We start from the raw sequence: 13,611 nt of genomic DNA on the forward strand, positions 1-13,611 counted from the left end.
AAACTGATATTTATTATGAAGTAATAAATTATAAATATAGAATGGTAAATGGTAAATATTTCAACAGTCTGTAATTACTTTATTATTAAATCTGCTATTTAATACTAAGAAAGACTATATTAGATTCAAGAACAATATGATATTAAAAGATTCAAAGATTTATTAAAAATGGTTCAAAATGCTGATATACCTACCTATTTTTAAATACTGAAAGCAATCCATTGGATGGGGAAATATACTCCTCTGTGATTCATATTTACACAAACAAAAGTTTGTGAATTATTCAAACGTAAAATAACTAAGCTATCTTTCACTTTTATATCCTAAACTATATTTCACATTTTTAAATCTTCCTAAAATCAAATGCTACAGAGATACATAAACATGCATATGCAGAACTTTGGAATTAGGTATTCATAATAACACTGCTTTATCTTGTGTAATGAAGACTAGAAATAAGCCAACTTTGAGGTTTCTAAATTCATCCTTTTTGAACTATGCCAATTCAAGTATGAATACTCATACAACTCAGAGCATTCATTTCCATATTTACTGGAATTAAAAGGATTCCTTGCAGAAATTTTGCTCAATCCTAAAAAAGGGAGGAAAAAAGAATCCTCCCCATATGTTGTCAACTATAGAAAATGTTAATCCAAAATGAAAGCATCTGATAAAACCAAAAGGCTCCAAAGTGGAGGAGTGAAATGTAAATTGTAGGATGGATTTCTCAATAAAATCAAGTGACTGCATACTTCATAGGGGGACTCCAGTGCCCATAGATAGCCAACAGTAAGCTGCTGATGAGCTGCAGGAACTTTCTGCTCACACAAGTAAGACGGTTCTGGGACTCGCTCCTGTCGCTCTTCTGAAGGAGAACTTTCCCTTTTGAGCCACGAGGGAATAGAAAATTCCTCCTATATCATCTTTAACTAGTTATATGCAAATATGAAAACAGAGCATTCTTTTGCCTATTGGTCTGCCATGTGTGTGAATAGAAAATGTCTGGAAATAAGGCAGATAACTATTGTGGTAATAAATTATAGCCTAATGATTGATGTCATTGGGACCTCAGCACAATATTCAAAGTAGACTGTATAGATGTGCACTTAGCTCTGAGCCATCCCATTGCAGTTTTCCCTGCACACTTTTTCCTATAACTGTGTTTACGGTAAATATATCCAAATATGAAATGGGGATCCCACCTGAAAACTGTATTTAAAGATAATATGACATATGTAGGGACTGTATGTATTTGTTCTTCATTGCATATTAAGGCAAAGTTTAATTTAGTTATAAAGATACTTGCATATTTTCCTGAAGTTCATTAAATATTCTCTTTGGCATTGACAAAATAAATTACTTCCTTATGAAGACAAAACACACCATTTCTTCTACCTAATAGTATGGAATCTTAAAAGGATTAATTGGAAAGTTCAACTAATTTTTATTTCATTATTATTCCAGTGGAACACTGTGATTAAATGCGTTTTTCCAGGGGATTATTAATAGGACTCAATTTATATTTTAAGACAAATACTTTCTTTACACTAGTGAGGCTGGGTAGGTTGTCTTTATTATTTAATTGGAATGTTTGTAATATCATGCTGTGGAAAGAAGAGCATGAATTATGCTGTCTTACCAAAGTTTCCATCCTTGTGAGAGAGGCAGTGACAGGTCACACATTTTGGACTCAAATTAGTTATTGTTAGATGCCATGAGAATACTCATTACTGTAGACCCAGTTCACAAAGGGCACTTATTTATAATATCTTAGAGAAGAGGAATTTGGATGCTGCATGCAATTTGATAACTGCCAAGTCAGCATCTTTGCTATATCTAGCACACGAGTTATATATGTAGCATATACAGCAAAGCTACAAGTAAATAAATGATGTACTGAAAACTAGATTGAGATGACAGTAAAAGAGGAAGAGTTATACGGGAACACTGAATTAGAAGCAGAAGCCTAGCTTGGTCAGCAGGTATAAATCAACAACATTTCACTGAAGATGTTGGATACACATTTATCAGTCCAAATGAAGTTCTATTTTAATTACTAGATTCTAGATTAGCACATAGTTTAGACTTCCATTATCTTGTTCTGTTCTTAATCTTGAGGTGGGGAGAAAAGGAAAGGTTGGTAGGGGATGGAAAAAGTACATATATGAAGGCAAGTGTGACATACTCCTAGTGGAGATACTTGGATATTAATGGACAATATTGTAGATTTAACCCTTTTCGGGTAAAACTCTTTCATTACAAATACTTAAAAATCTGGGAAGCTCCACTATTAAATGTCAGATCAACACCTGACAGTAGAAATCTAAATACTTCTGAGGACCTGAATTCATGTGACAGAAGGACTCAGAGACAGCGTCCACCAGGGTAGAGTTCGTTCAGGAGTGTACCACCCAGTTTACAACCTCCAGGAGGTGTTTGAGTTTTAAACACAGTGACCATGAGTGAAAAGAGAATCATGCTGAGGTTCTCAGCAATGCAAGCAAATTCAAGTGGTAGCATCCCCAAAATGGGAACAGTTGACCTGGGCAGAACATGAAAAGTACTCCAAAGAGTCAATGCCCCAGCAGCACCTACACAAGTGGGGCTGGCAACTGCTGCTGCAGGGAGTGTTTGTAGCACTCCAAATGTCTGGAAGAGACTGTTGCCTGTGTATCTATACTGGACTTGGGTGGGATAGAGTTAATTTTCTTCATAATAGTTTGTATGGTGCTATGTTTTGGATTTGTGACTAAACCAGTGTGGATAACAATGACATTTTGGTTACTGCTGAGCGGTGCTTACACAACATCAAGGCCTTTTCTGCTCCTCACACCACCCCACCAGCGAGTAGGCTGGGGGTGCACAAGAAGCTGGGAGGGAACACACCTGGGACAGCTGACCCCAACTGACCAAAGGGATATCCCTGACCATATGATGTCATGCTCAGCAATAAAAACTATGGGGAAGAAGAAAGAAGGAAGGGATGTTCAGAGTTATGGTGTTTGTCTTCCCACATAACCATTACAAGTGATGGAGCCCTTCTTTCCTGGAGATGGCTGAACACCTGCCTGGCGATGGGAAGTAGTGAATGATTTCTTTATTTTGCTTTGCTTGTATGAGCAGCTTTTTCTTTACCTATTAATTTGTCTTTATCTCAACCCACAGGTTTTCTTACTTTTACCTTTCTGATTCTCTCCCCCATGCCACTGGGGAGGAGTGAGTGAGCAGCTGTGTGGGACTGAGCTGCCTGTTGGGGTGAAACCACCCCAATATTGCATATGGTTCACACAGCTGGACCCTGTCTATAATGGTGCAGGACATACTGATGTCATGTTTGTCCTTACTTGGGTCTTTTTACTGCTTCCAGAAGTCAGTGGCCTTGTGTAGGAGCCTACTTTATTAACACCTTGTCCTGGTTTAGCCAGGATAGGGTTAAGTTTCCCCAGCAGTGGCGGGGAGCTCTAGCCGGGTTATTCAGATACCATGCGGATGTCACATCCTGGCGCGGGAGCACGGGGCGTGTGGTTTTATACATCTGGTCCTCTCACTGCTGTATTGGTAGATATTTTGCTCTGTTCATTGTTATCACTATTAATGTTATTGTTATTGTTGTTGTTTGTTGTGTTGCTATTGCACTGTTGTATTAAACCTTTCCTTATCTCAGTCTCGGGGCTTGGTATTTCACTCCCTTTGTGGGGGAGGGGCAGCAGCCACGTGGTCTCAGACCCCGGCAGGGGCTAAACCATCACACACCTGAAGTTATCTGGGGTGTTTTTCTTGTTCTGCATACATGGGGGTTTTACTGTTAGGAGATTGGCATGAAAATATTCTAAATTAGGCAAAATTATTATATTACACTTTGGGAGAAAGTGTTAATAGGCATTAAAGTTGTACTTTCTCCAAGTATATAACTATAAATACAGAGTTCTTCTTTGACTATTATTTACATTAGTAAGTTGTTACCAGATGAAAACTTTTCTCAATTTCCAGTTTGAAATGCATGGCCTTTCATTTAAGTCCTATAACATTTCTTCATAATTAAGAAAAATATGTTAAACTCCAGCATTTTTAGTACACATTTCCTGTAAAATGCAAATCTTTTTTTTTTTTTTTTTTTTCCCCCCCAAGGGCTGGGCTCATGGAAAAATAATCAGCTCTTTAAAGTCGTAGCTAGGACAAAATTTAGTATCATTAGGTCAATAACATTAAAATTAGCTTTGATTTCCATCTTTTGAATGGCCTTTCATTCATAGTGCACACATGCAAAATTTCACAGAGGTCTTTATGGTTAAACAAATAGGATGCACTTGAACATAACAGTTTTTTAAATTACAGTTCAGCTTACTCAGTGTATTCTACATCAGTTGTCTAAAATGAATAGCTTCAAGTTTAGCTATTCTGTTTTAAAGCTGTCAAACATTATTAGTAAAGCAGAGAAGCAGTTCAAAAAGTAATTAATTCCAGGGTTTAGAGTAAACTGCTATTTTAATTAAAAGAACACTAAATACTAATGTCCTGCTTCTTTGTACTTAGAACATGAAATAAAAAAAATCTAAATCAGTTACATTTAATACACTTTAAATGTAAGTTGAAATATATTAAAGCCATATGTCCTGTTCCTGTAATTTATAAACTGACTTGAAAAAAAATCAAAAGTTAGAGATCATATACCATCTTTCCTGGTTATGTTGTGCCATTTTTCTTATCGATTCTCTTCCAACTTGTGCTTAGTAGGAAAATCAACTGATACGTAATAGGTCTTTCCACCATATTCATATTACATAAGATGCCAGACCTCAGTTGTGTAGTTGTGACAATTTCCACCTATAGGACCACAGAACATAAGGTCCAAAACACTTCTCATCTGAAGCTGTGGAGTAGTGCTTTCTATACTTCGTAAATTTACAGCTTCTCCAGGTTGTCCAAAATTTAGCTTATGCACAGTGAAGGCACTCTACATGTGAAGAAACACAAGTTTTAGGGAGTTTGGTCTCTACTACAATTTTACAGTCTCCCATTTGGTGATTCTGTCTCCTCATGGAACAGTGAAAGTCTCACCAGGTATGTCTGCAGTATGCCAGGGAGCATAGTGTAGCTGCCTCCAAACTAGCAGTCATCCCACTTGCTGCCAAACAGGAATCTCCAACAGGGTAATAACCATGATCTGAAGAAGCTTGAGCTACAAGACACCCATGGGAAATATGGTTTATTTTCTAGAACAGGATGCTGTGTGTGCCACATGATTGTATTGGCACTGCTTGAGGCTAGTTCAGTTATCTATGTATGAAGTTCCTTTGCACAATGTAGATCTGCCTTATTACTTATGTCTATCATGCTTATCTCACCTCATAGCTGAACTGCAGTAATGTAATAAGCACCACCACAAAACTTCCCATGCTGAGAAAATTCCAGTTTGTGCAAGAAGATTTAAAAGGCACATATTTTTGACAATAACAACAGACTAGGCTTGTCCTTCCCTCTCCATGATACTTGACTTTCCCTATAATTCCTAATTCAATTGCAACTTTATGGCCAGGGCCCAGAGAAAATAAAAGATCAATTCAAATTTTGGGGACAAAGACACAAACAACAGGCTTACTCTTCTAGGAAAAAAAAAAAATCAAAAGTTTGTTGTAGATGTCTTGGGTTTGAGTGAGTGATGGGGGTTTGTGGTAGCAGGGGAGGGGGCTTCAGTGGTGGCTCCCTGTGAGAAGCTTCTTGAATCTCCCCTGGTTCCAAGTCAGACTCGCCTTTGCACCAAGGCCGAGCCAGTTAGCAATGGTGGCTGTGCCTCTGACATAACGTATTTAAGAAGGGGAATCTGGGAGGAGGAGTTGGAGTTGGGAGGAGGAGTTGCGATGAGAACATATGTGTGAATACCAAGGTCAGTGGAAAAACAGAGGAGAGGGAGGTGTGCCAGAACAGCGACTCCCCTGCAGTCCGTGGTGAGAGGACAGGGCAGTCCCCCTGCTGCCCACAGAGGTCCATGGTGGAGCAGATGCCCACCTGCAGCCTGTGGAGGGCCCCAGCCCAGAGCAGGTGGCTGTGCCCGAAGAAGGCCGGGACACTGGGAAGAAGCCCCTGCTGTTGTAGTTTGGTGCTGGGAGGACTGCAACATGCAGGGGTGACCCACACTGGAGCAGCTCAGGAAATGCTGCAGCCCATGAGAGAGACTCATATCAGAGAAAGTTTGTGGAGGACTGTCTCCTGTGAGAGGGCAACCACACTGGAGCAGGGAGGAATGCCAGAAGTTCCCTCCCTCCCTGAGGAGGAAGAAGTGGCAGGACTGACCACACCCCCCATTCCCTGCCCCCTTGGCCTCTGGGAGGGAGTAGGTGGAGATATTGGGAGCAAAACTGAGCCCGGGAAGAAGGGACAGATGGAGGAATGTGTTTTTAAGATGTGGTAATGCTTCTCACAGTCCTACTCTGTCTGTTAAGTATTGTTGTTAGTGTCTGTATTAAATTTATGTTCTTTTTTTCTTCCCCTAACGAGTCTGTCTTTTGCCTGTAACCATTATGAGTGATTCATCTCTCCCTGTCCTTATCTTGATTCCCAATCTTTTTGATTTATTTTCTCCTTCCCAGCACTGGAGGGGGGAAGAGGGAAGTGAGCAGCTGCGTGGTGCTCAGTGGTCCTCTGAACTCAAACCACAGAGCCTTTTGCTTTATTTTCTCCTCAGCGCTGAGGGGGGAAGGCGAGGGTGAGTGGCTGTGTGGTGCTCAGTTGCCCTCTGAGCTCAAACCATGACAGTACATTATAGGTCTATCCTGTAAAAGCATCAGATAAAGTTTAAGAAACTGACACAAAGTTTTATCATCACTATGAAGCAAAGGACAGAAAAATACTCCCCTTTCTTCCCAGCTACAATGTTCATCTCTTTGACCTTGTTTTCTTTAACACACTTTTAAAAAGTTGAATAGGAAACCTGCATCTGGAATCTGAGAAATCTTGGTTCCAGTGTTTGGTTTTTTTTTCTGATTCAGACTACAGATTTAATCTAGGGGTGCTGTATCCTAAGTAATTCTCAAGATGTTGACCACTGCCTTGTTTTTTTACTTATATACCTTTCCTGGAAAATCCAATGCTGGACATAAGAAACTTTTCCCAAAAGATGTTTTCTTGAAACTAACTCATTGCTACAATGTTTCATTTCCACAAGTCATTGTGTTTTAATTAAATAAAAAAAACCCAAACAACGTTCTTCTGTCAAACTGCTGCACTGGAAAAATCCTAGCCCTTCCAAAATATAAGGCAATATGTTTGCAAGCTAGAAAAAACAAAGCAAAGCATTCCACTGCATACTCAAGACAATAAGATAGCAAATACTCAAATGATGTTAGTCACACTAATTGGTGCAACACAAAAACTGTGTTGGACAGTCTATGAGGCTTCTTCATCTCAGGTGTCAGGTAGGATCAGCTGCAGAATTAGAGACAGAAATTCCAAATGTAAAGCATAAATATCCATAGTAAGAGCAGTCTTGAATTTGGCTCCTGAATCTACATTACCAGCAGAGATACCCAGAGAGGGATGTTCACTCATTTATCCTCTGCACAGAGAATGAGTTTAACAATTCAACGAGTTAGCCATTCATTGATCCAGGATCAGTGAATCTTGCTTTTGATGTACTGCACACTTGAGTAATTGATATTAGCCTACAGGTAAAATTTTATGTCATTGTCTTTTTTATGGGAGAAAATTTTATCAGTATTGTCATGGTATTATATGAGACAGAATTTTTTGCAAGCTACATTATTGTCATGTGACATGTTAATATTGTCCCAGTGTTACTGACATGAGCACAAATCCTGGATGGTGTATCAAGGCTTAACTCAAGTTTTTCAGCATTTTCAATTTTAAGGTCCATTCTCAGTTTCTTATTCTTTTCTAAGCTTTATCCATTTGTGTAGGCTTTTTCTGCTTAATATCTGATTTTATCTTCATACTTGGAAAAATGTCAAGAATGGTTCAGCCATTTCTCAGTCTGATATAAAGGAAAAAAATTCTGCTAATGAATTCTTTACGACAACTATTTCACTGAAAATTTTTATAGAGAACTTATTTTAAATAGAAGGATATGAATTCAATTTAAATTTCTAATACCTTATACAAATAATAAAAGTAATAAAAGTCTACCCAAATTTGACTAATTTAGGACACTGAGAAGCACATTAGGGCTATCTTCCACCCAGTAGGAAAGAAAGAGGAAAAAGATAGATGTGAAAAGACTAACACATAACTGAAAGTATACTTCTTCTAGATGGTGCTATTGCTTCGCTCTTGTGGAAAAAAAATCATCTTTTTAGAAAAGAAATAGATTGTGATAATTAGGGTCTATACTATTTTTATACAAACAAGGGATATTATTAGGATATCAAATAATCTCACATATAACATACCTGACTTCTGAATGTATATTATATTTATGGATTTAGGTACTTTTTAAGGTAATTTTCAAATTTATACCTATGCCATAACTAAATTACTTTGCAGTAATTAACACTATTGATTGGATTTCATCTTTAAAATTTATACCAGAATGAGCCTTTGACCATAGAAAACTTTCCTTTTTCCATTGACAATATTAAAAGGCTTGAAAGCCAGAAAAGACTCATACAACCCTCTGAGATCTACATGTACAAGTTACTAATCAGATGACCTGCACAGCGATCAGAATTCAAAGAGGTCTCCAAAGGTCAAAAAAGAAATGGACTAAATCAGAGAAATGTTCTTCCTAGAGGTATTTATATTTATTAGTATTCATAGCATACTAATCAATTCCTAACAATCAGAATGTGTTCCCTTCTGTTCAGGTGCCTAATTTATTTATGTGGATTTAGGAATAAAGGCATCACTGGAAATAAACGGAGTGATTCAGTAGTATAAGTGTTCAGAAAAGTTGTAGTTCAAATCACTTACCTGGCAAAAGTCCCAGGAAGACAGCATTGGTGTCATTTATTGAAAACATTATATGGCTTCTTTACTGCAGTCTGTGAGCATCTCAGAGCTTTTATTATATTTATTTTCAAATCTTCATAGAATCATAAGAAAATAAAGCTGACAGTTAAGAGGTCACTGAGTTCTCTGGCACAAGGCACAAGGCAAGATGAACTTTGTCATTGCTGATACATGTTTGTGTAGCCAGTCCTTAAATTCTCTAGTAAAGGAGATAACAAAGTCTCGATGGGCAATTCCTGTCCATGTTTCAGAAATATTATTGTTACAAACAGTTATGCTAATATCCAACCTGAATCTTTCTGGATGCAAATCCACCATATACCAAAAAATGTCACGGTTCAGCTGAGCTTCATGAGACTCTGGGCTTATGCTGCTCTAAGTGCAATGGTCCTGCTCATTTGAAGCTTACTTCCCCATTAAGGGAACTAGATTTTGCACTTTAACATTATAATCAGTCTAGTCTTTGACTCAGAGATAACAAAAGAAGCGTACAAAAAAGATATCCGAAAACATAAACTGTGGGCTTAACACTCATAGTTCCTCCTTCTAAACTACCTGCAGAGGAGGTCTGACAAACTACTACCCCTGCAAGCTTATATATGGGGTACTTTAAGTGATTTCTCAGTGGTCTATGGAAAGTATAGCAGTTTTAGTTCAGTTACAGCATTTATGCTGTTTGTGGTATAGGACTCGATGTGACACCACATACCTGAGACATTTGAGGTGCCAAGTATTTCTTCCCCATTTCCCTCCTGGCTGCCTAGTGCAGTACATGAGATGATGCCCCACATTATTGCTCACCTTGCCCGATTTGATTGTTGCTTCTATTCAGAATTGGATTCTCAGCCCACTTCTGCATAAAGGTTTAATAAGCAAGAAAAAAGATAAATTATGACATAAGTGCAAAGGTCTTTATGCTTTATCCACAGCATACAATATTAAGGTACAGTCTAGCACAAGGGCCTGTGATGAGAACACGCGTGCTGGAATGTAAATTATTCCTGGATAATCCCTAGATTTTCTGATAAATCTGAGAAACAGTCAGATGATGGCATTTGTAAAAATAATAAGGCAATAATCATCAAAAATCATAACAGTTCACTTTCAAAATATTCAGAAACTCACCTGCCATACAGAAAGGGAGAAATTACAGGCAATAGCATTGCTGAGATCATTCAAAAGTTAATTCAAGAATGCTCTGAGAGTTATAGTCTGCTCATCCTTTTGTATAATGACTACTGTGTTACAAAATTTATACTGTCCTTAACTTTTCTTTGAAATGCACTTTAAAAAATGGACCCAAATTCATCATTAAATTGTCTTTACCCTTGCAAAACAAATTATTTCAATTACAAAGATCATATTGATCAGGTTTAATTTCCACAGTAGATCTGAACCAAATAAACATATGACTCGTTTCATTTGATGAAATGCTGTATTTGCCAGAAAACTCCACCACAAGCCACATCCACTTTCTGAGTTATAAGATGAAAATTTTAATGGGATTTCATACGTGCTTTCAGAATCAGACATACATGATGTAGTGCAAAAGGGAGTGTTTTCATTTAGTTTCCATTGCTTCACAGTTTACTGAAAACGTAACAGGGCAGATATATAAGGCAGAGACAGACAATATACAGAGAATATGCAAGAAAACGAAAGTATTATCAGAAAAATAAGTAGATAAATTCTACATATTGTTTTTCATCACAGAGGAGATGAGAACGTTCCCTCTCTGGAACTATTCTTTATGGGTGAGTTTAAAGTACTGCTTAAATGGGAATTGCTGCTAGAGGAATAAAAAGTTGACAGTAGGAATGCCAGCTTGTGAAAGAAAGCTGGATAATGATCTGGATAATTATAGATCAGCCTGAACTCCACAATGGGCAAAATAGTAGAAACAAGAGGAAAAAGTGACCTGAGGGTAAATACTGCATGCTACAAAGAATCAACACAGCTTTTGTAGAAGAAAGCCATGTCTGATACATCCACCAGAGTTCTCCAAGACAGCAATAAACTTGTGAGAAAATAAAAGGCAATTTGGTTAATAGACCAAAAAAACCCCAATTCTCGGGTTTTTAGCATATTCTACATAAAAGTTCCTAAATAAACTATGATGTCAGAGATCATAGAATCATACAATCATGGATTGGTTTGGGTTGGAAGGGTCCTTAAAGATCATCTAGTTCCAGCCCCCCTGTCATGGGCAGGGACACCTTCCACTAGACGAGGTTGCTCAAAGCCCCGTCCAACCTGGCCTTGAACACTTCCAGGGAGGGGGCATCCACAGCTTCTCTGGGCAACCTGTTCCAGTACGTCACCACTATCACAGTAAAGCATTTCTTCCTTAAGTCTAAGCTAAATCTACCCTCTTTCAATTTAAAGCCATTACCTCTTGTCCTATCACTACATTCCCTGATAAAAGGTCCCTCCTCAGCTTTCCTGTAGGCCCCCTTTAAGTACTGGAAGGCCGCTATAAGGTGTCCCCAAAGCCTTGTCTTCTCCAGGCTGAAGAACCCCAACTGTCTCAGCCTGTCCTTATAGGGGAGGTGCCCCAGCCCCTGCTCATCTCCATGGCCTCCTCTGGACCCACTCCAACAGGTTTGTGTCCTTCTTGTGTTGAGTGCCCCAGAGATGGATATGGTACTCCAAGTGGAGTCTCACGAGCAGAGTAGAGGGGGAGAATCACCTCCCTCGACCTGCTGGCTACACTGTTCTTGATGCAACCCAGGACATGGCTGGCTTTCTGGGCTGCAAGCACACATTGCTGGTTCATATTCAGCTTTCCATCCACAGGGCTGCTCTCATTCCATTCATCACCCAGCCTGTATTTGTACTTGGGATCGCCTTGACCCATGTGCAGGACCTTGCCCTCGACCTTGTTCATCTTCACGAGGTTTGCATGGGCCCACCTCTGAAGCCTGTCAAGGTCCCTCTGGATGACATCCCTTCCCTCCAGCATGTCAACTGCACCACACAGCTCGGTGTCGTTGGCGAACTTGACAACCAGGTAAGATTTTCCCATGGTAAGAATCAAAACATGGGAACAAATGGTCAGTTTTCACATTTACAGGGACCTGTTTGGGTCTCTGTTGTTAAATATGTTCACAAATAAATCTGAAAATTATACGAGCAATGATGTGATAGAGCTTGCTGAGAATATGAAATCATGCAGAAGAGTCAAAGCTGAATGTGAAGTATTACAAAAAAGTCTTAGAATATTTGGATGAAGCCTCAAGAAACTGGAAGATAAAGTGGCAGATTAACTCAAATGAGTTACAAGGTAATTATTTTTTTAAAAAAATCACCCAGTGACATACTCACAATAACAGACTCTATTATGATGAATGAAAGAGCTCTTGAAGTTTTTGTAGGTAGCTCTTTGAAAATATCAGATAGAATTTTCAGCAGGCAAAAAGGCAAAAATAAGCGTTAGCCATGATCAGGAATAGAAAAAAGAACAAAATAGGCAACTTGGTTAGAACACACATTGCCTACAGTCCTGTTCATCCTATCTCAAAAAAATTACATTAAAATGAAAAAATATGGATCAAAAGACAGGAGGTAGGTTGAGAGAAATAGAATAGCTTCTATAGGTTTGGAGAGAGGCTACTGACAACAGATATGATGGGGAGCCCACAGAATTATTAGTGACATGAAGTGAGTGAATTGGGAAAGCTGGAGGATAAATACCTTATTTCTTTTTTCCTTTAAGAAACTGCTCTTGTTGATTGTGAGGGACAGGACATTGAACAAGATTTGATTTTGATATAATACAAAGTTTTTAAAGATACTCTTATTAGCATGCTTTTCAGGCTCTGTTTCAAACAAATGCATGTCAAAGTATTTTTTGCATGCAATCTGTATGATAAGTTTAAAAAGAAGAAAATTTTTACCTGGACTTTGTCATATCATGTGAATTACTGACCAAGTACTAGTATGTGCTGGTACAGACCAGACTTCCACTGGGTGATGCTGGTTCTTTGAAAGCTAGCTTTTTCCCCATCAGGCACCTGTTAAACCAACTGCTATAAAAGACCTGAAAGATTCTTCCACTTTAACCCTGTGTATTCTCAAACAGGTCACAAGGACTTGAAGATATTCAGATTCTCAAGCTTGAAAGGAGTACTGCCAAGCAATCTTCCTCCGCCTTGGTGACCACAGAGCTCTTGCAATATTCGAGGCTCCCTGAAGTGCTTGGAAGTCCCAAGGGCTCTTAGTCATCATAAGTGTCCTTAAATGAGATTAAGAGTCTGGAGTTTTCAGCTTCTTCCCACTCCAGGCATGAGCAGGAAGGTCCTCTCTTTTGTCAAACATCCTTCCTGGGATTTCTGGAGTCCCTGATTTAACACTGAGCAACTACAGAGTCCAGAAATCCTGGCTTCCAGACTCACTGTCAGTACACCAGTAATGTCTCACAGCCTGTGCTTATTCTGCAATTTGGGTGAAATCCTGTAGCCAGTTACACAGCTCTAGTGCTTGAAATATATACTCACTTGTTTGATCTGATTCATTTACATTCTCAGGGGCAAAATCTCAGTTTAAATTTAATCAATATAGTGATTGAACTGTTAATTCTACAATTCAGGTCTGCTACAGGCTGCTGTGAAGAGTGCAGAGAAACCTTACCCAGTCAGACAAAACCCCCAA

The sequence above is a fragment of the Strix aluco genome, chromosome 1 (assembly GCF_031877795.1).
Source record: "Strix aluco isolate bStrAlu1 chromosome 1, bStrAlu1.hap1, whole genome shotgun sequence".
Lineage (NCBI taxonomy): Eukaryota > Metazoa > Chordata > Aves > Strigiformes > Strigidae > Strix > Strix aluco.